Here is a 22943-nt window from a genome sequence, read left to right on the forward strand (position 1 = left end):
CATCTGGGCCAGTTTCAGGTCTTGCTGGATCTAGGTGTCATGATGTGATGAGCAACCTGTCCCTCTCTCCTTCCCTCATCTTTGCTTTCTTCTGGAAGAAATTCTTCCCCACACAGACCCTTCCCAAGGTGGCACAGATGATGACTGCAACTCCCCAGCCATCCCTCGAGACCCTCCAAATGTCCCAAGCTCAACTCCCTTTGGCGTGCCCTGAGTACACCACTGCTGTGAGCCATGGCCACCCTGGAGCTGGAGGTGAGGCCAGTCTCACCCAACCACATGGCCTCAGAGTTGGGAAGGACAGTTCCTCACGGGGTAATTCGTGAGCCAGGCAGACATCACGAGAATCCGCTGCAGTGGGGCTGGCAGCCGGCAGGCATCAGTGCAGCTGCACTGATGGCTGCAGTACTGAAATATCTTCAGGCTGGCTGGGGAATAGCCACTGCCTTGAGTTTTCTGCATTCTCCCCCTGCTTTGCCATCCTGGACACCTTGGCCCTTAAAGAGTGGGCTTCAATGCCTGGTAGAAGAGGGGTCTCCAGAAAACCGGTGTGTGCCATGGCAGTTGTTGGATATTGTGAGCATCATCCCTGAACACAGGGACCTTCAGGACCCCTGGGCTGGTGCCTGCCCAGCAGGCTGGTGCTGATTCTGGGTGTGGGGTAGCTGGAGTGAGGATGGGCTGTATCGTGACATGGGTGGCACCCGCATGCAGCACTTAACTGAGCACATCCCATGCACTTGCTGCTCAAGAACGCATGTAGTCCTGCTTTGGTCGTGGATCTCGTTCCACCTCCATGAGGAAAGTGATGCTCAGAGAGGTCAGCTGAGTTGCCCAAGGCACACAGGGGGTGAATGTCAGAGCTGGTGATCCACTCTGAGTCTATCTTGACCCAACATGCTGGGGTCTTTCTACTACCCCCACCTTCTGAGGAGGGTTCTGGGGTGAGCACAGGACATGGTGAGAGTTGTCAGGGTCTCTCCCTCGCTCACTCACTTTCTCCTCCCCTCATTCCAGATTTGCCAGATACTTCTCATCATCCCTGATGACAAGGAAATCAACCTAGCATCCCTGGAGACCCCCAGATCCCCAGGACTCTTCCTTCAGTTGGCTGGGGCAGGGAGCAGAGAGTCCCCCATGTCCTGAGCTGGCCAGTCTCACAGAATGTCACCATCTCCCCTTGGAGGGGAGGACTGCCCTCCCAGAGCTGACTTTCCGGTGCAGGTGAAAGTGGGTGCCCAGTGGGACAAGTTATTGGTGGAGATGACCCCCACCTCTTGACCACTTATCTCTCTGTACATGTAGGAAGAACTTTAGAGCTCTACCACTTTTGGCTGTGTGACCTTAGCTACATTAATTGTCCTTTCCCAGACTCAATGTCCTTACCTGCAAAATGGCTGTAATAATAGGAGACTTCAAATAAGTGCTTGAAGTCTGGAAAGAAGTGATGCTTCAGACCTCTCTGGAGTGAAGATGGACTTGAAGAGAATGGACCATTTTATTTTTCTTAAATATCACAATGAGGATTATTGACTTCAACAGATATTGCTATATCTGTTCCCCAGATTTACCCCTGAAATATTCCTAAATGTAACTCCTAAAAGCTTTGGGCTGCAAGGAACGTAATATCCCCTCCTGAAATGACTTAAGTAGGAGGATTATTATCTCACTTAAGAAGAAATCTGTGGTAGATTGTTCCAGGGTTGGTTCAAAAGTTCCATGATTAATTAATTGAATCACTGTTTCATTCATGCAACAGAATATTTTTGCATGGCTACTTTGTGCCAGGTGCTGTATAGGCACTGGAATACAAGAGCTAACAAACAAAATCCCTGCCCTTGTGGAACCTACATCTGAGCATATGTCATTAGGGACTGGGGATCTTTCTCACTTTTCCTTTCTGCTCATGTACTTGTGGCATCGCCCTCATGAATATAAGAGCTGTCAAATCTTTATGAGTCAGCTTCACAAGACAGAAAGATGGGGGTAGACTGTGCTTCTCCTTACCACCTTTTTTTTTTTTATCAAGGAAGTATTTTTTAGACACTTCCCCACACCAGAAGAATTCTTATTTCTCATTGGCAAAATGTCTCAAAGGCCACCCTAATTACTGGTGAGAAAAACAGGACTGCCACGATTAGCCTTGACCAATCACAATCCATCCATTCATCCATCCATCCACCCAATTATCCCACCCATTCATCCATTCATCATCCATCCACCCACCATCCATCCTTCCATCTACCCATTCATCTGTCCATCCATCCATCTCTCCATCTTTCCATCCACCATCCATCCATCCACCCATTAATCCATTCATCCATCCATCCATCCATCCATCCATCCATCCATCCACATTGTCTTCCCACAGTGCCTGTGCAAAATTGTGGTTCTGTTAACAAGAAAGAAGAGGGCTCAGATGTTGGGCTGTTAGCCAACAGTATCTACTAGAGTCTATCAGACTCACCTCAGGTGCTGTCATTGCCACCATCAAACTTTGGCATGAGACAGCACAGAGGGAATGCCACCATTGTGTCTGGGGACCATGTTTCCTGTCTGTGCTGTTAAACCCAACACCAGAATAGCAGCTGTCCAGCTCTGTCACAGAGTGTAATGGAAACAGGACACTAGCAAGCCCAGGCTCTTCTCTTCACCAGATTTGGGACCTTAGACAAATTGTTCAGTCTTCCTGTGGCTCAGTTTTCTCCTCTGTGAAATTTGAGTAATGACACATGGTAGATCCAAGCATTGACCCCAATTCTTCCCCTCATTCTTGTATCCACCCCCTTTGCTTGTGCCTTTGTGGTTCCCTCTGCTCTAGGTGGCATATATTTCCTTATTCTTTGACCTTGGGATATGGCATGAAACTTGATTTAGCCAATGGGGCTTTAGCAGGGATGACATAAGCAGAGGTTTGAAATGATTTCACAGTGAGCTTGCCTTGTTGCCCCTCTGCCATTGTCACAAGAGAACCACTCCCCAGGTGGTTGGTGCCATCTCAGCCTTGGACCCAGAATGGGTACACAGGGAGCAGATCTGAGCCAAACCCAGCTAGGTTTGCACCATAAGCAAAGCCACCTACCTCAGCCCACCCTGCTTCAGCTGGGCTTGCCGCACAACCTACAGACACATGAGCGGGAATAAATGATTGCTTTTGTAAGCTTTGGAGTTTTGGCGTGTTTTGTTTCACAGCAGAAGCTGGCTGATACATGACTTTGCCTTCCTTCTGGTGACTTTTGAGGTTGCAGTAAGATGATGTACCTGCAACACTACAGAGTGCCTGACCCACAGTGGGTGCTCAGGAAGTCTTAAACCTTATGTTAGGATTGGGTGCTACCTGAGAGGCTCTAAGGAATGGGAAATGTGTCTGTTTCTTTTTATTTCATCAATTAGTGCTCCTGACTGCCCAGCAGCAGCTGAAAAACCTGCCTTCACTGACCTGTGATTACCTGCCATTCTGCCATGTGACATCATAGACAGGTCACTAGCTTAGGGATGGCCCATTGACATGTTCAGCTCTATTCTCAGACCCCTGGCTTGGTGCTGGGGTGGCCAACTGAGTCATGGTCGGTCTTATCCTGCACCTCTGAGCATCTGATGTGCATGAAGCTGGCAGGCAATTCAGAGCCACTGCAGAGACACCCTTGAGCCAGATTCTCATATTTTAGATGTTCCCCTGCTCTGTGAAAATGACCATATCTACAAAAGCAGGGTCAGGTCACATTTTTAATCTCTCAGACCCCAGGGACACAAGGGGTTTCTGGTAGAGACCAGCACAGTTGCTGAATTATGCTTTTCCAAATGGGTCAGGACTCACTGTGTCTCTCTAGTGCTTCATGACTGTCTTTCTTATTTCCAAAGTTCAACAATCTTTAAATGAATCCACACATTTGCCATTCTAGCTTTCTTTTGATTAGTGTTTACATAGTTTATCTTTTCTCATTCTTGCACATTTAACCTGTTTGTGTTATTTAAAGCATATTTCCCATAAGAACAACATAGTTGGGTTTTGCTTTTTTATTCAATCTGACAATCTCAGCCTTTTAATTGGGTTTAGATTACTTACATTTAATGTAATTATTGATGTGATTGGATTAAACCTACCATGTTGTTATTTGTTTTTATTTCTCCCATCTGTTCTTCATTCCCCTTTTCCTCTCATTCTGTCTTCTTTTTGATTTACCAAGTATTATTATAATTCCATTTTATTTCCTTTGTTGGATTATTAGCTGTAACTCTTTATTTTGTTGTTTTCATGGTTGCTTTAGGGTGTAGAATATGTCTTTAACTTATCTCCTTCTACCTACAAGTGATATTTTATCACTTCACATATGAGGGGTCTTCAAGGAGTTCATGAAAAATGCATATTATGAAAAAACTATGCATGAATTTCAATTTTTTTGCACCCAAATGAACTCATACTAAATTGTTATAACATGTCTGAACAGGATCTAGTTTGGGGCACTGAGAAGGACATCAGTTTAAGAAGAGCCCCTATCAGAGCAACATGAATTCTGCTAAAGTTGAAGCAAGAAAAAACATTAAGTTTATCGCGAAGCTTAGGTGAAAGAATGGTGAAAACATTGATGCTTTACAGAAAGTTTGCAGGGACAATGCCCCAAGGAAATCATCAGTTTACAAATGGATAACTCATCTTAAGAAGAGATGAGATGATGTTGAAAGTAAAACCCACAGTGGCAGACCATCCACGTCAATTTGTGAGGAAAAAATCAATCTTGTTCTTGCCCTAATTGAAGAGGGCCAGCGATGAACAGCAGAAACAAAAGCCAACATCATAGACATCTTGATTGGTTCAGCTTACACAATTCTGGCTGAAAAATTGCAGTTGAGCAAATTTTTTGCTTAATGAGTGTCAAAACTATTGTGTCCAGAGGAGCTGCAGGTAAAGCAGAGTTGATCCTGAAGCATTTCTTCAAAGAATTGTAACAGCAGATGAAATATGGCATTACCGATACAATCCAGAAGACAAAGCACAATCAAAGCCATGGCTACTGAGAGGTAGAAGTGATTCAGGAAAGCAAAAGTGGGCTGATGAAGAGCAAAAGTCATGTCAACAGTTTTTGGGATGCTCAAAGCATTTTATTTGTTGACTCGGGAGCACCAAAGAAATATAACATCTGCTTTTCAGGAGAGTGTTTTGAGAAAGTTAATCAAAGCTTTAGCAGAAAAATGCCTGGGAAAAGTTCACCAGAGTGTCCTTCTCCACCAGAATAATGCTTCTGCTCATTCCTCTCACCAAACAAGGCAATTTTGTGAGAGTTTCTATGAAAAAATCATCAGACATCCACCTTGCAGTCCTGATTTGGTTCCTTCTGACTTATTTTATTTCCTAAGCTTAAAGAAATCTTTAAAGGGCACTCATTTTTTTCTTCAGCTAATAATGTAAAAAAGACTGCACTGACATGGTTAAATCCCCAGGACACTCAAGTTCTTCAGGGATGGGCTAAATGGCTGGTATCATTGCTTTCAAAAGTGTCTTGAACTTGATAGAGCTTCGGTTGAGAAATAAAGTCTATGTTTTTTATTTTTAATCTTTTAATTCCATTTTCCATGAACTTCTCATGCTATTATTGTCATGCATTTTACTTCTACATACAATACCAGCTCCAAAATATATTGTTATTATTTTGCTTTAAACAATTATCTTTTTCAAAGATTTGAATTACAAGAAAGACATCTTTTGTATTTGTCCATGTAATTACTATTTCCACTGCTTTTCACTCCTTTGTGTATATCTACACTTCCATCTGCTACCATTTTCTTCCAGCCTGAAGGACTTCTTTAACATTTCTTGTAGTGTGTGTTTGCTAGTGATTAATTCTTCCAACTTTTACATGTCTGAAAAAGTCTTCGTTTTACCTTTGTTTTTGAAAGATATTTTCACTGAGTATAAAGTTCTAGATTGAAAGTTGTTTTTTTCTTTAGGACTTTAAAGTTGTTGCTCCACTGTCTTCTGGCTTACATTGTTTTGACAAGATATTTGCTGTCATCTTTATCTACTGTCTGTAACATTTTAAGATTTTCTCTTTATCATTGGTTTTAAGCAATTTAACTGTGATGTGCCTTGGTGTCATTTTCTTCATATTTCTTTTGCTTGGGGGTTGCAGTGCTAGTTTTTATCAAATTCGAAACCATTTCAGCCATTATTTCTTCAAATATTTTTTTCTGTTCCTCCCCCACCCCCATCCTTGAGGGGGCTCCAATTACAGTCGGTTCTTTTAATTCTTGGGTTCTGCATCTGTGGATTACACCAACCACAGATCAAAAATAGTCTAAAGAAAAAAATGGATGTTTGCATCTGTACTAAACATGGGCAGACCTTTTTCTTGTCATTATTACCTAAACAATACAGTACAACAACTACTTACATAGCATTTATAGTGTATTAGGTATTACAAGTAATCTAGAGATTATTTAAAGTATACAGGAGGATGTGCATAGATTGTATGCAAATACTACACCATTTTATACATGTGATTTGAGTATCCATGGATTTTGGTACCTGAGGGGGGTCCTGGAGTCATCCCCCATGGATACTGAGCCCATATTGGGCTACTTAAAATTGCTCCCCACCTCTCTGAGGCTCTACCCATTGTTTTTTCCAGTCTTTATTCTCTCTGTGTTTCATTTTGGATAGTTTCTGTTGTTGTGGCTTCAAATTCCCCAATCTTTTCTTCTGAAATGTCTAATCTATTGTTAATCCCATTCTGTGCATTTTTATCTCAGATGTGTTGCTATCTCTACGAATTTGACTGGGGTCTTTTAAAATATATATTCCACATCTCTTCTTATCATGTTCAACCTTTCTCTATCTTTTTGGACATATGAATACAATTATAATTACTAATGTCTGAGTCTCCTAATTCTATCATCTGTGGTATTAATGGTCACTTTTGATGGATTGATTTCTCATTATGGGTTATATTTTCCTGCTTCTTTGCATACCTGATAATTTTGGATTGGATACCTGACATTGTGAATTTACCTTGTTGGCTGCTGGATATTTTTGTATTCCTATGAATATTCTTGAGATTTGTTCAGGGCACAGTTAAGCTACTTGGTAGCAGCTTGATCTGTTCAGGTCTTTTGAGCTCATTTGTTTCCTGTTCTTCATTGCCTGATACCCAGTGTCTTGAACTCTGTAGTTTCATGGGTTTTACCTATTTTTTAGATATGTTTCAGGTGGGAGAATCATTGTGATACCTGCTAATCCATTTTGGCTAGGGGGACAAGTCAAAACCAATTTTTGTATGGTTAAAAAGTGACCAATTTTGATCATTTTTTTAGCATCTAGGATGTGTACAGCCGTATTAAGATTTTTTTTATTAATAAGAAAGCAGGCAAGTGACTCCCACTATGAGAATTTATTCTGTGTGTGATTCTGAGCTGAGCTATTTTCAGGCCTAGAAATCAGCTGATCATAGGTGTCTTTCAAGCACTCCCCGAGCTCATTTATTCGGGGGTAGCTTCTTTTATGGTCAATCAAGAGACCAAATCACAGCCGTCTCTCCCCGTCCTCCCACAGGCATGATGCCATGGTAATTTTCTTTACTGTCACTGAACCAGCCAGCCACAGCCATTTTTGGTCATCCACTATATGGAGAGTGTTACTGTGGGGCAGGATTTCTTCCCTGAGATGTAGGAAGGAAGCTTGGCCTCAGCCATGCAGCAGAACCGTGCAAGGCGTTGGGGGACGATGCCTGACAGTTACTTCTGGACGGCTGGCAAGAGTCCAGAGAGTTCCTATCCACTCTGAAAAAGGTGGAATCTGTTGTCGCTCTGGGGTGGTCTCGGCCCTGCTGCGTATAAAGCATTTCTAACACATCTAAAGCATTTTCCTCTCTCCAAAGCCAATTCGAATCTCCACATGGGCCATTTTGTTTTCTAAGTCAGCAATTTCCTTTCCACTCTGCTACTCACGATCTCATGTGATCCCTGCTCCTTCCTTATCCGATCAATATTCTTATGATGGCCACTTTGCAGAGGAGAAAACAGGCTTGAGGATGGGACACTTCCCCAGGCCGTGCCCCCTGGCCGGGGCAGACACGAGAGGTGAATCTGGGGTGTCTGACTCCAGGGCCTCTCTGTTCTCTGCCTCCCCTCCTGCCTCTTCCTGAAATGGGTCACAGGGAAGACGGCGGCCAGAGAGCTGGGAGAGGTGGGGAGAGCCCTGGCCAGCTGTGCCTTCACTAAACGCAGGGCCGTGAGAGATCACTTGGCAGAGATGAGCCCTGAATTAAGTTACTCAGCGCACACACTCTGCAGTCAAAGGACTTGTCTTGGAGCAGTAGAGTGTTTGCCTCTCCAAGCTGGGCTCAGTTAGAAGCTCTGAGACTCCATTTCATGTGGACGAGGCTCAGGGACCCCAAGGGCCACCACCTGGGCTCAGCCTTCTCCTCAGCACCCCCTCCACGATGGTGGCCCCCAACTTGGTTGTGAGGGGCCAGTGAGGAAGAGGCCTGGCCGGGTTGCCCTCTCCCCACCGAGGCCTGGTTTAAATGACACTCTGCCCAGAAACCGCAAGTTTATGAATCCCAGAAGTTTCGCTTGCTCAGGTCTGGAGGAGAGCTTGGCTGACGTTACAAGAGACATTTTTCTCTGTCAGGCAACAGAACGCAGCACAGAGAGGCCAGCTGTGAGGGCTCAGAGCCCAAGTCTCTAATTAAAACAGTGGAAAATTAGATAACTTCACAAATTCATCACTGCCGCCACCGGCTGTCAGAGGAAAGGCTTCGGGGGGTTACCCCCCACCTCTTGTTTATATGCTAGCAGGGTCCCCTCAGTGGCCTTTGCGTGTGTGAGTGTGTGTGTGTGCACGTGTGTCTACATTTTATCTTCCTCCTGTTCAACCCTTCCTGCTTTTTATTTTTTTATTCTTCCTTTCTTTTTTATCCCAGTCAACAAAATCTACATAGTCTGATGGTTAACCAAAGAGAGAAAGTTTAGCAAAATAGTGATTTTTGTCACCTCTCTGAGCTTGAAGAGATATTTCTGTTCAAGGTGATTTTATGTGACTTCTCAGGCAATTGTCCCAATAACCCTCGAGGTGGTTTTGTTATCTCTGTTTTACAGAGAGGAAACTGAGGCTTTGACGGCTTGACTCAGTGGTCCAGACTCCCCGGTCAGGGGCAGAGCTGGCACTGAATGGAGCCTGTGTGGTTGAGAAGGCCTTGATCTTCATAACGTATCCCACCTCAGCACAGGCTCGGCAACCTTCGGTTGTCCAGCCCCGTTCCAGAGGTGCCAAGAAATCCAAGGGATAAACACGGCAGTAGCTGTGATATCTACCATTTATTGTACTTTACAAGCACAATATGTTTTTTCTCACCCAAAACCTCACAACTTAGGTACTACGAATATGCCCATTTTACAGTGAGGGAAATTGAGGCTCAGAGATGGGAGCAGACACTGTGGACCAGCACTTATTCCTCAACCCTTACCATTCCCAGCACTCACACCTCTGGTCGCTGGAGCTCTGTCCCACATGCTTGGCCAACCCTAACTGCTGGAGATTTAATGGCCCTGGGAGCACAAACACCTCAGCCCCCTTGCTTCAGGGGCAATGACTTTGAGCATGTTCTACACAGTTTCATGGAAGTCCCCAGTGGCACTAAGCTCTGGTCATCCCCAATGGTAAATGTCCTGGTGAGGACCTTTTATTGGCTGTCTTCTCTATGTACCTCCCTGCGACCTGGCTGCCGTTTTCTGGAATCTCCTCCCACACAAACTACTTGAGTTAGAGTCCTCGTCTCAGATGGCTAAAAGGGACATGAAGTCAAGTCTGTCTAGCTGCAGAGAAAGGCTCTTACACCTATAAATGTGGCAGAACTCCCTGCAACTGTCAATTTGACCTTCATGGAAGTAACTCAATGTATCGTTTTAAAAATAAAACAAGCGTTGACAGATATACTTTAGACTAGTAAAGTCCACATAAATCAAAAAGAAAACATTGATTCTAATAACAAGAGCTAATGTTTTCTAGGCATATCCCAAGTGCCAGACACCATTTTTAGTACTTTAAATGCATTATCTCATTTAATTCCCCAAAATACTCTCTAACTTGAAGCCCACGATGGGCACCCTCTTTTAGGGGTGAGGAAACTGAGGGTTAGAAAGACTGAATCATTTCTCAGGATCACTCAGCTAGTGAATGGCAGAGCCAGGGCCCACACCAGTACCATTCGACTCCAGAATCCACAATCCTTACCACACGACTTCTAAATGCCATGCTCTTGTCCTGAGAATGTCAGTGTGACTCAATGGAAATTATGTAAAAATGTGAACATGAACATGAAGATACTATAGACTAGGGTGCAAACTTTCATATCTTTAAGAGCAATTACAGACTTCAAATATATTGCGAGTTTGTTTCAGCCCTGTGAGTCAGTGCTCCCGGCCTCTTATTGGTGTTTCATTTCCTCTAGCATAAAGATATTTCATCAGAAGTTTTCCACAGATGAGGAGCTAGGTTCCCAAAGATTAAGGAACTTGTATAAAGAAATAAAGATGATGATGACAAACAATGATGATAATCATGACAATGGTGATGATGATGATGATGATGGTAATGGTGATGATGGTGATGGTGATGGTGATGGTGATAATGATAATGGTGGTGATATGATGGCAAAGGTGATGATGATGATGATGGTGATGGTGATGCTGGTGATGATGATGATGATGGTGGTGATGATGGTGATGGTGATGATGATGGTGATGATGGTGGTGATGGTGATATTGGTGATAATGATGATGATGATGGTGGTGATGGTGATGATGGTGATCATGATGGTGATGATGGCGATGGTGATGGTGATGATGGCGATGGCGATGGTGATGGTGGTGATGATGGTGATGGTGATGATGATGGTGATGGTGATGGTGGTGATGATGATGGTGATGATGGCGATGGTGATGGTGATGGTGGTGATGGTGGTGATGCTAATGATGATGATGATGGTGATGGTGGTGATGATGATGGTTATGATGGCGATGGTGATGGTGATGGTGGTGATGCTAATGATGATGATGATGGTGATGGTGGTGATAATGATGATGATGGTGGTGATGGTGATATTGGTGATAATGATGATGATGATGGTGGTGATGATGGTGATGGTGATGATGGTGATGATGATGTTGATGGCGATGGTGATGATGGTAATGATGATGGTGATGATGATGGTGATGATGGCGATGGTGATGGTGATGGTGGTGATGATGGTGATGGTGATGATGCTAATGATGATGATGATGGTGATGATGATGGTGATGATGATGATGATGGGGTGATGGTGGTGATGATGATGATGATGGTGGTGATGGTGATATTGGTGATAATGATGATGATGATGGTGGTGATGGTGATGGTGGTGATGATGCTAATGATGATGATGATGGTGATGCTGATGATGGTGATGATGGTGATGGTGGTGATGGTGATGATGGTGGTGATGATGATGGTGATGGTGATGGTGATGATGCTAATGATGATGATGCTGATGATGGTGATGATGGTGATGATGGTGATGGTGGTGATGGTGATGATGGTGATTATGTTGATGTCGATGATGGTGATGATGGTGATGATGGTGATGATGATGATGATGATGTTGCTGGTGTTGATGAGGATGGTGATGATGATGGTGATGATGATGATGATGGTGATGATGATGGTGATGGTGGTGATGATGATGGTGATGATGGTGATTGTGATGATGATGCTGCTGCTGCTGATGGTATTGATGATGATGATGTTGTTGACAGTGGTGATGATGTTGGTGCTGCTGATCATGATATAATAACCACCATTCGCTCCTTCTGTCTCTCCTGCCTGCGTTGCTCTTCCCCATATCTCTTCATGGCTTCTTCATTTGCTTCCTTCAGGTCTGTACTCCAGTCAATGCTGCCTCCTCCAAGAGGTCTTCCCTGACCACCCCATACAAATTGGCAGCTCCTCATCCCTTAGAAGCCCCACCCTCCTTTCCACTTCTTCATTGTATGTGTTTCCAGCTTACACTATGTCACACATCTATTTGTGTATTGATTGTCTCCACACCAAAGTGTAAGCCCCTGAGGGTAGGGCTTTTCTTTGTCCAGTGCCTAGAACAGTGCCTGACATACTGGGGGTACTAGAATGGATTGTCTCATGAGAGAATGAATAAATGGCTGGGTTTACAAAACCCTTGCGGCAGGCCCTAGTTCCCAGGCTCTTGTCCCTATCTGCACATTACGATCATCTGGGAAGCTTAAAAAAAAGCTAGTGCCTCAGTTCTGTTCCCTAGAAATTACAAGTTTAACTCAGTTTGTCTGGGATGAGGCCCAAGCAGCTGCATTTTTTAAAAGCATCTCAGGTCATTCTAATGTATAGCCAGGGATGAGAGCTGCTGACCCAGGCTAAAACACCTTCTAGGTACAGCCTCATTAAAAAATTTCATACTCAGAAAAACTCTACCAGTTGATTTTTTTATTCATCCTGTTTTACAGAAAGGAAGACAGATATAGAGAGAGATAAGGGAGTTGAGCATAGCCACCAGCCCATCAATTGCAGACTTAGACACTCTCTGTGGGGCTCTGGGGTCCTCCCTATGAGCTGTTGCTCCATGTGGCCACTGAGTCAGAGGGGACCTTCAGAGCATCGTGCATATAATATGTGCCCAGGGAATACCTGTCAACTGGATGATCCAGGGTCCCTGACTTACAGCCTGGGACACCTCCACTTCTCACCCTTACCTCAAATTAGTATCCTGCCTTTCAAAGAAGAGTCAGCCAGGAGGTGCCATAAAACATGCGAGTATAAAGCGACAATGTCATTATAGATGTTGCTGTAGTTGCTGTTTCTCTCATTATTGAACCCCATGCAGTGTAACATTCTAAGAAACATTTTTACATTTGTCGATTAACAACTATATGAAGGGCTGCCAATCACTCCCCTATTTTTTTCAGGTGAGCAAACCTAAGGCACAGAGAGGTTAAGAAACTTGCCCAAGGCCACACAGGTAATAAGTGGTGGAACCAAGATAATATACACAAGGGGGACCCCAGCCCCATCTTCTCCATCCCTCTTCCCCACACTCACTTTTGAGGGAAAAACAGCCTTGAAATCCGTGGCTCCAGGTCTCATCAGCTCTGAGCTCTGAGTCCCGTGAGCTTAGGCCAGTACCTCTATGAGCCTCAGTTTCCCCATTTGCTGGTCTGAAAGGGTTATCATGAGACTAGAGTGGAAGGGATGTGGCTGCATTTTGCAAACTTGCAAGCATCATGTACACATCATACCCCATTTTGTCTTCACATGTACACGATGTATCCAGGCCTCCCTGAACCCGGGTCAGTTTCAGCCTCTCTGGCTCCCTGGGCATCACTTCCACTGCCACTGGAGGAGGCAGCTCTTTCTCTTACTTGCCTGTGAACAACATTCAGTCTTCAAGCCCCTCTTAGATCAGGCCCATGTGCACATGGAGGGGAGCCCATGGGTTTCCGTGCCCCCCACCCGTGTGTCCCCCCTCACAGTTACCACTCACCCCTGTGTGGATGCTGGAAAGGCAGGAATGGGAGATGGGGCAGGAGCAGACTGGGGTTGGAGGCAAGCACTCAGAACAGGCATGGGTCCAGAATCAGAACCCGGGACACTCACTAAAATGCATGTTCTGGCCACTGCAAGGGAGAGAGTGGGAATCTGTGTCTAAAAGTTCCTCAGGCACTTTGGTGGCCAGCAGATTTGAGAACCACTAATTTAACATTTGTTTGTTCATCTAACAAGCATTTATTGGCCACTACTCTGGGGTGTGCCTCGAGTTGTGGATGGTTAAGAGGCCTACTATGGAGCTACTGTGTCTGGGATCATAACCAGATCTTCCATAATTTGGGCAGTGATTTTTTTCATCAGTAACACTAACAATAGTCAATGCACTGGTTACCATGTGCTTGCTATGAGGTCGTTACAGTGGTGTGCTGGGGAATGCTTAACAACTGGCTATCCAGGGGGGAAAAACTTATTTGTAGCGTTCACCGATTTCCATGGTGTAAGTATTCTTGTCGTGGCTGGTTTTAAGCTCCCAGTGTGAGGTCATTGAGCATGGAGGCAGGAAGGAATGTACGAAGCTCACCATTACTGAGTATTTCCACCAGTGATTCAATAGACAGAAATGACCTTCAGGGCAGAGATGAAACTAAATGTGGTAAAATAATTAGGAAGTGAGGAGTTTTCAGCATTTATGAGCTTTGTTTTTAATATAGTTTACTTCATTTTAAGTATGCATACTTCAATGTTTAGTAATGGCAAAATTCTTTTTAAGCTTTTGTAGTGAGCTCCTGCAAGTTGGTATGAATTGGTTCCAGCATGTGCCTGCTTAACTGCAGTGATGATCCCCACGTTACAGATGAGGACCCCAAGGCACAGAGAGGTTGAGGAACTCACACAGGGTCACGGGCAGAGCCAGGATTCAAACCCAGCTGGTCTGGCTCCAGAGCCTACACACCTCGCCACTGAGGATAATAATCACACCAGTCTCCCAGGGATGTTTTACAGATTAATGCAAATAATGAGGGGCGTTGGCACATAGCGTGTGCTCATCGCTGCTGGCTGCTATTAGCCTTGTCCCTGTTAGTGCAAGCTTGTATCTGTAAGTACACCAAACGCAATTTCTGTCCTTGACAAACTCACTGTACAGAGGGTAAGACACATACATTCAAGGCAGAGCAGTCTGTGTCACAACAGAAGCATCTGCAGCACGTACACTGCAGTGACACAAAAGAAGAGTCAATCAACTCTACCAGGCAAGAGGACTTCATGGTGGAAGGAATATTTAAGCTGGGTTTTGGAGGATAAGTAGGAGCTCACCAGGCAGTTTAATGAATCAGGAGGATGAGCCTTTATCCAGTTGCTTTCCCCATTCCCCTGGCCCCTCCTGCAATGAAGGTTGAGGTAAACTCCATCTCCAGATGGGGGCTCAATGACTTGTCTGATCCACAGAGGCAAACCTTGACACCTTCAGGTTACCCCTGGCCAAGCTTGGTCAGCTGCATCTCCCAAGGAGGCTTCCAGATTGAGGCAGTGACACTTGCTGGTTATGAGTGATGGAAGCCCTGGCCTTGAATCTTGGCTGCTTCACTTTTTTTGTGATGCCGGGCACATCAAATAACCTCAATTTCCTCATCCATAAATGGGGATCCCTACCAGCTCCTACACACAAGGCTGCATGAGAGTTATGGGACATCTTAGTGTTGAGTGCAGTGCAGGGAGCAAAGAACTCGACAAGAGCCAGCTGTGCAGTGCGGGCCTGCCCAGGAGCCCGGCACCGGTCCACCTGCCCTCACCTGGAAAGGCTGTTCTGAGTGCCAGCCAGGTGAGCTGGGGAGGGTGTGGGAAGCTGCAAAGCCCACCCAAACCTAGCCCTGCAGCCCCCATGCCAGAATCAGTGTGGGCATCAGGAAGCTAGTGGTGGGTCACAAGTAGCTTGTCATTGTCCCTTGTCCCCACAAGGTAAAGGCATCATGGGCAAGGCTGCCACACGGCGCCCTCCCCATGGCAGCCCTTCCTTTGAACTCTGACAGTAATCTCACATGTACATGTGGCTGCCAAGCCAGCGTGTTTGATGTCCTTTCCGGCTTTTGTAATGTTATTTCCTGTCTGGGATGGGGAGATGCGTTATTGATGTAGAAGAGTCACTTTTTGGCATGAAGTTCCTGACACATGTAGAAAATCAGCATGAACGGACCTTCCGATTCCGATGCTGTGGGCCATCTAAGACGCTGGCTTTTTGCTTCCTTGATACTTGTTCTTCTAACGTGGTCACTGCTGGGATTATCCATTCGGAAAACATATCTGTGGAAACAGAAACACAGAGGGGAAGACCATCATCTTTAGCAAGTATTTGGGTCTTGGTAGATTGTCAGTGGATTTCTTTTGAGAATCCAGTGTAAAAAAGACTGAGAAATTATAGATACAAAGTCCTTAAATATTTGATATGAAAGGTGGCACATATAGTGAACGTAATGTAACAGAACAGAATAGAATAATATAATAGCAGCAGTATAGAGCAGGGATCAGCAGACATTTTTGCAAAGGACCAGGTGATGAATATTTTAGGTTTTGCGGATCATGCTGTCTCTGTCTTTGCTGTCACAGCAGGAAAGCAGCTGTAGACAATACATTAAAGAAGGGATGTGGTTGTGTTCCAATTAAACTTTACTTGTTCTCATGAGGCACCTCCTTTCGTGGTGGTGTGAATACGACCTGGCTGTGGGCACAGGCGATGGCCCGCGAGCTGTGGTTTACCCACCTGTGGTTCAGAGTACTGGTTTAGGGGTCAGAATAAATTATACTAAAATCTTGGTTTCATGACTCCCTCGCTATGAGACCTTTTAACCTCTGAGGACCTTAGTGGTGCTACCTGTGAAATGGAGATAAGGATTTTAGGTAAAGCACTAGGTCCTCAAGAGGGTGAGATGAGGTGACGTGTGTGAGGTGTTAACCACACTGATCCCAGTGTTGGGGGGTCCCAATGGAAGGAATGCTGGCCTGGGCGTCAGGGCCTGGACCCTAGGCCCCACTTAGCTGATGGCTCTGGGTGACCTGAGTGAATCCTCTCCCTTCTCTGGCTTCAGTTTGGGGGACATCCAGGCTTCCTTTCTCTCAGTGACTCTGGATCCTGCAGGCACTAGCTAGGACTGCTGCTGTTTTAGCCGCTGTACCCACAGACACTGCAAAGCCAAGGGCTTCAGTCACCTAAAAACCTGGTCTTCACTGGAAAGTCACCCTCGGGTGTTCCTGAGGCCTGAGGTAGCCGCTCATTCGCTCACTCCTTCGTGCGTTCAAAACCACCCAGTGCACCACGCCACTGCAACGCAGACGAAAGTCACCGGACAGGCCCCACCCACATGGCGCTCTCCTGAGAAATCTCCTTTTGGGGGAGTAAGTCTGATTTGGCTGTGGTCAGAATTATGTGGGCTAAATTATGTCTCCCCAAAAGATATGTCCACAACCTAATCCTATGAACCTGTGGATATGACCTTATAGGAAACAGGGTCTTCACATATATAATTAAGGATCTTGAGATGAGATCATCCTTGATTTAGAGTGGTTCATAAATCCAATGACAGGTGTCCTTAAAGACAGAAGAGGAGACAGACACACAGAGAAGGCCACATAAAGATGGAGGCAGAGGCTGGAGCAATGTGGCCACAAGCCAAGGATGCCTGGAGCCACCAGGGGCTGGGGGAGGCAGGAAGGATAGTACTCTGGAGCCTCCAGAGGGAGCACGGCCCTGCCACCCCTTGATTTCAGACCTCTGGCCTCCAGGACTCAGAGGGAACGAATATCTCCAGTTTTAAGCAGCCCAGTTGTGGCAATTTTTTGTGGCAGCCACAGGACACTCACACAGTCCTCACGTGTGGTGCTGTGGGGGGAGCTCGGCCCGGGCTCTTTCTTTCACTCAGTCTCGCCTCACACAGGACGCTTGTGTCCCTAGAGGAAATGCCATTGCTTGGTAAGTGGAAATATTTTTCTCAGCAGAGAAACTGCAAATACAAACTGCTAACAAGGCTCAATGCTCCATCCACTTCCTGGGGTGAGTGCCGGAGCAGAAAGCATGCTTCAAACTCAGGGAGACACACAAACCGAGGGACTCGGCCAAGGGTGCACTGAGTCGAGAGGTGATTTCTGTGTGTGTCATAATGTTTAGTTAATACATGTATTAATATTTTTATTAATTAACATATGTTTATTATTAACATATGTGTTAATTTTTTAAGGATAAAAATGAGGGTTTTTTTGTTATAAAAGCTACACAATCTAATGTAAAATATAAGATAATACTGTAGATTATAATCAACTAACTTCCAACAAAATAAGGTTTTGTTCTGTTTGTTTCTTCTTTTTTTGAGTTTGGTTTGGGTTTTATCATTCATTCATTCATTCATTCATTCATTCATTCATTCAGTTTTGGTCAACAATTTCTTGTGTGCCCAGGGCCTTGAGAGATCCCATCTCACTACCCCAGCCTGGAAAAGTAATTTAGTCTTCTAAGCCTCAGTTTCCTCGTGTATAGCATGGAGCTAGAATAAGGCACTCATGGTGGCCGTGGAGTTTAAAAGAGAACCTGCGTCTTAGGGTACCTGGTGCTGCGCCCCCCGCAGATAGCGCCTCGTGTGTGTCCTTTCCTTGTGCTCACTTTAGGACGGACGATGACGCGGCTTCCTAAAATGACACCTCTGGGGTTTTCCCAAACCGTTTGCTGGGTGGAATCTCAGACACTGGCCTGTCCAGTTCTAGGTCAAGGTCAGACAGGATTGGGATCTCGCTGTGCCTGAGTTCTAGGACCTGCAGCCCTGAGAACCCTCAAATCCAAGTTCCCACCCTGAACCTCGAGCCTTGTTGACCTCCTCCACCCTTCTGGCCATGGGCACCGCTTCCTGTGACGCGAAGCAGGCTTTCTGTGAGCTGGGTGACTTCAGAGACTCTGTGCGTGTTTTCTCCTCAGTGCTCTCAGTTGTGTGGTTATTCCACCTGAGGGTAGACAACCTGCTTCAAGGGAAAGGCCTGGTCCTGTCGGCCAGGGCTTAGCAGCATCTTGGCTCATCTCTCGCGTCATGGCAACGAGCTTCTAGAAAAAACACCAGAACAGTGAAGCTCCACCAAGACACAGCGGTGACATTCATCACTGAGCACCTGCTCTGTCCTGTGTCGAGATGACATGTCTGCAGACTTGTTCCTGCCCTGACACCTCCGTGTGACCATGCAGTGAGTCTCCAAGTTTTTCACAGGACAAGGTCACTCCCCAAACTCAGAATTCTGGAGTCTGTAGCATGATGGGCCTGGTCTTCTGAAAACCACACGCTGCTGTTTTTAATCAACTTGTGTAGGTTTGACAAGTTTCCTTTTTCTCTGTTTTGCCTGCACCATGGCCGGGATTCAGGAAATTTCCTTATGAACCTCTGACCTTTTTTCTTTCTCTGAACACGAGCAAGTGTGAGCAGAAGGGTAGGTACAGAGATGGAAATAGAAATGGCCATGAGCTCATGGGATTATGGCGGCCATTTCTGACACTTTGGCCAACGATTTTGGCTTCCTTCCTATGCACAGATACACAGGATGTATACATGGATGAGAGTGTATTTATATCTGTGCGTTTTTTCTTAGCAGAATCATGCTTCTGTTTCTGGAACTTGCTGTTTCTTCTCTGCAGTGTAGTATATGGGAGATCTCTGCAGGTGCATTGCATAGGTCCTAACTATTTTCAAGCTCTTTAACACACGGAAAGGGGCCTTTGCGTTCCAATAACATATTTGGTCATTTCCTCCCTCCCCACATAGGAAGTCCTTGAGGACAGTGCTGCTGGTCAAACGTCAATGTGAGTAGGAATCACCAGGACTCTTGTCAAAATGCAGGTTCCAGGTTCTGCAGGGCTGGCCAGGCCTGGGATTTTGCATTTCCAACAAGCTCCTGGGGGATGCTGATGCTGCTGGTCTGCAGATCACACTCTGTGTATCCAGGGCTTAGAAGGCCATGGCTGGTTGGATTTCTTTCCACCTGCACATGTATAGAAAAATATCCTTCATCTGCATTATTGGGGAATGAAACATGTTCATGTAGTTTTTAGATAAATTCATGTTTACCCCTCTGAACACCAAAGGATCCCCCACCCCCAGTGCCCTCAAATGTAATGAAATAAACAAAACCCAAACCACTTTTGATAGAAATGATTCTAACCTGGTGACGTCTCAGGTCAGACTCAAGTTGAGAATTACTTGCTCACAGCTAATGTTTTAGCAAAGGGTCAGATCAAGAGAGGACCCAGGCGGGCAGACTGATGCTCCCTGTTCCCTCCTCCCTGGATGGAGAATGACCATCTACACAGACAGGACGAGGCTCATGACTGATTACAACACAGCTTTGCTCATCACTGGCCAAGATCATGACCAGTCAAGCAAGAAATCAAAGACCACCACCGCCCAGGCCTCACACTGTGATGGGTTTTCCTGCTTTAGAGACGTGTGTGGATTATGACAGCTCCACGCTGCTGACCTGTGAGGGGCGTGCGGTGATGGGGGCTCCACTCTGGTGCTAGACAGATATGAGCTTGGATTTGGCTCCCCCACTTGAGGCAGTCATTTAACTTCCATGGCTCTCAGTTTCTACATCAATAAAGCCGCTTAGCTGTAAGATGACCTCCCTGGACTGTTCAACTGGAAGGGACAAGGGACATACAGCAGGGGAAATAGTGATGGGCTTTCAATAAACACAAGACCCTCCCCTAATGGTCAGAACGGTCTGACCACCGCCCCGAATGTGTGTAGTGAGTTCCCTGTGAGGGGAAGCATGCAAGCACTCAGGGGGAGCTTCAGAGAGGACTCATGCACAGAGAAGAGCACTTGCCTGGTGACCCGAGGTCCTGTCCTTCCATGGTCTCTGTCACATCCTCAGACATGCTGTCCAATAGCTGCTTCATGGGCTGAGCTCGGCTGCACACATAGCTCCTCTGACCCAGCCTTTTCCCATGGCCCCTGCTCAGTTCACAGAGACAGTGACCTCAGAGCTGAGGACATGGCCTGCAACTGGCTCCTGCCCACCCATCTTCCTCTAAAGCCACTTCTACATAATTCTCAGGACTAGCCCAGAAATAAGCAAGTAATCTTATGATATTTTATTTGGGCCACTTCTTTAAATTGCCAGCCTTGGTTTAAAAAGCTCTTAGCACCAGACCTTGCTGCGTTTACATCAGGGGCAATTTCCTGCACGAGAAGCTCTCAGCATTGGCTCCTCCGTGACGACACCCCCTTGGATCCTGAGTTTTGAGATTTTTTTTTTTTTTTTGGCTGCAAATGACAGCAGCATCCTCATTCCTTATTCATCACGCCACACACTCATGGCAGCCAATCGGCATGAGATAACCAGCACGACCATTGCCAAAAGCAGCGGAACTTGACCTTTAAGTTAGACTGATTTTGGTTCTTGTACAATTTCTATTAGGTTTTTTGAAATTATGAAAATAGCTCCTGGGTCACCAGCATGACCTACTGAGAAGGGTGGGAGGCAGCCCCCCGCCGTCCTCCCGCCCCCTCCTCTGTCTTTCCCTTCCTACCCCTCCCTCCTTCCCCCTCCCTCCTTCCTCCCATCCCCCCTTCCCACTCTACCCCCACCCTCTCTCTCAAGCACCATTCTTTCAACCAGGCATTCAATTGGACGGTCATTCCCAGGACTGCTCATTCCTCCATCCACTTGTTCAACAAGTCTTTGCTGGGTGGGCACTCCGGGCCAGGCCTGCGTCAATGTCCTGCTCCTGAGGGAGGCTGCACTGAAGGGCTGCGTGCAGCAACCAACATCTTCAGAAAATGAGACAAGGGAAATCCAGGACCCAGGGAAGACAGGAACGATTGTGTGGGGGTGGAAGAGTCTTGGGCACAGAGTGGCAGAAGGGCTGGAGCTTGAGATAGACCTTGAAAGAGGAGATGGAGCTCCCCAAGTGGGGAAGGGTATTTCAGACAGAAGGAACAGCATGTGCAGGGGTGGGACATGGGGGCTGGGAGCTGAGCAGCAACTTGGCTGGGAGCATGTGACATATGGAAGAGTGGCAGGGAAGGTGACAAGGGTCACATTTTCCATGTCCTTGTGAGCCATGGGTATGGCTGCAGCGTCTTGGGCAGGGTTTTTGGACCAGTCTTTCAACTCTGAATGAGCAGATCACAGGTTAGGGCTCAGAGCGCAGCTATGGTGATATCAAACCCAGTCACACAAACTTAGAAACTTTGAGCTGCATAACTTAAAAGTCCCTGCTAGCTCTACCTCCATCTTAGGGAAGAAGTCCCCTTCTTCACCCCAGTGGGAGTTCAGCTCTTATGGCTGTAAATATCAGGGGCTTCCTGATCTCTTTGAGGAGCCAAAGGCTGATACAGGAATGCACGGGGACATAAAAGTCCCTGCTAGCTCTACCTCCATCTTAGGGAAGAAGTCCCCTTCTTCACCCCAGTGGGAGTTCAGCTCTTATGGCTGTAAATATCAGGGGCTTCCTGATCCCTTTGAGGAGCCAAAGGCTGATACAGGAATGCACGGGGACAGGTGTGATCCTCCTATGGGGAACAGCCCCAGGTGTGTTCACTAGGATAGAAGTTTGAGTGCGGGAGGTGCTAGGGGGTGCCCTGAGGTCAGCAGTGACTGGGGGCTCGAGGGACGTGGGGTGGGGCAGAGGGAGGATTTGGCTGGGCTGTGGTCGCAATCAAGGCCTCAGGTGACCCTATGGGGAGCTCTGGGCCTGTGATCACCCTTCAGGTTGTTCTCTTGAGGGGCAAGGGGACCAGATCTTGTACCAGTCCCTGGATATGGCTGCCCCAGGGGGTTGTGACCCAGCATGAGGCTACGCCCTTCAGCTGCGAGACGTGGCTGTAGACCATCGAGCAGTCAACACTCCAGCATCTGGGGGGAGGAGGGTTTGAATGAGTCCTAGATGATGGTCCCTGCAGCATCCAACTTAGGAACTGAGAATGACCTCTGGGAGCCCACGCCATTCACCTGTCCCCACTCACCTCACCAGCCAGGGGCTATCCAGCCCCCTCCCACATTCCACCTGGGCTGTGAGGCAACTGCTCTGCCCCTAACTCTCCAATTGTGACCAGGGTCCTGCACCTGCTGCTGTCTCTCATTCTCTCTCCATCTCAGCTTCTGGTCTCCTGACAAAGGATCTTACAGGTGCTGAGTGGGCACCACCGTGAATGAGGCAGCCAGCTGCGGTCCACTGAGCCCTGGCTTAAGTGGATGCCTTTGGCTCGGGACAAGGTCATAGGCCCTAGGACCCTGTCAAAGGCAGCTGCTGGTGTGGAATGTGTTCTGACACCTGGCTAGGCTACTAGAGTCTTCCAGAATGCAGTTTCTAGACTTTTCTGTCTGACTGCAGAAACAACAAATCCACTCCATGTAGAAGCAGCTCACA

Source organism: Galeopterus variegatus, unplaced genomic scaffold (genome assembly GCF_000696425.1).
Source record: "Galeopterus variegatus unplaced genomic scaffold, G_variegatus-3.0.2 Scaffold550, whole genome shotgun sequence".
NCBI classification, from domain to species: Eukaryota; Metazoa; Chordata; class Mammalia; order Dermoptera; family Cynocephalidae; genus Galeopterus; species Galeopterus variegatus.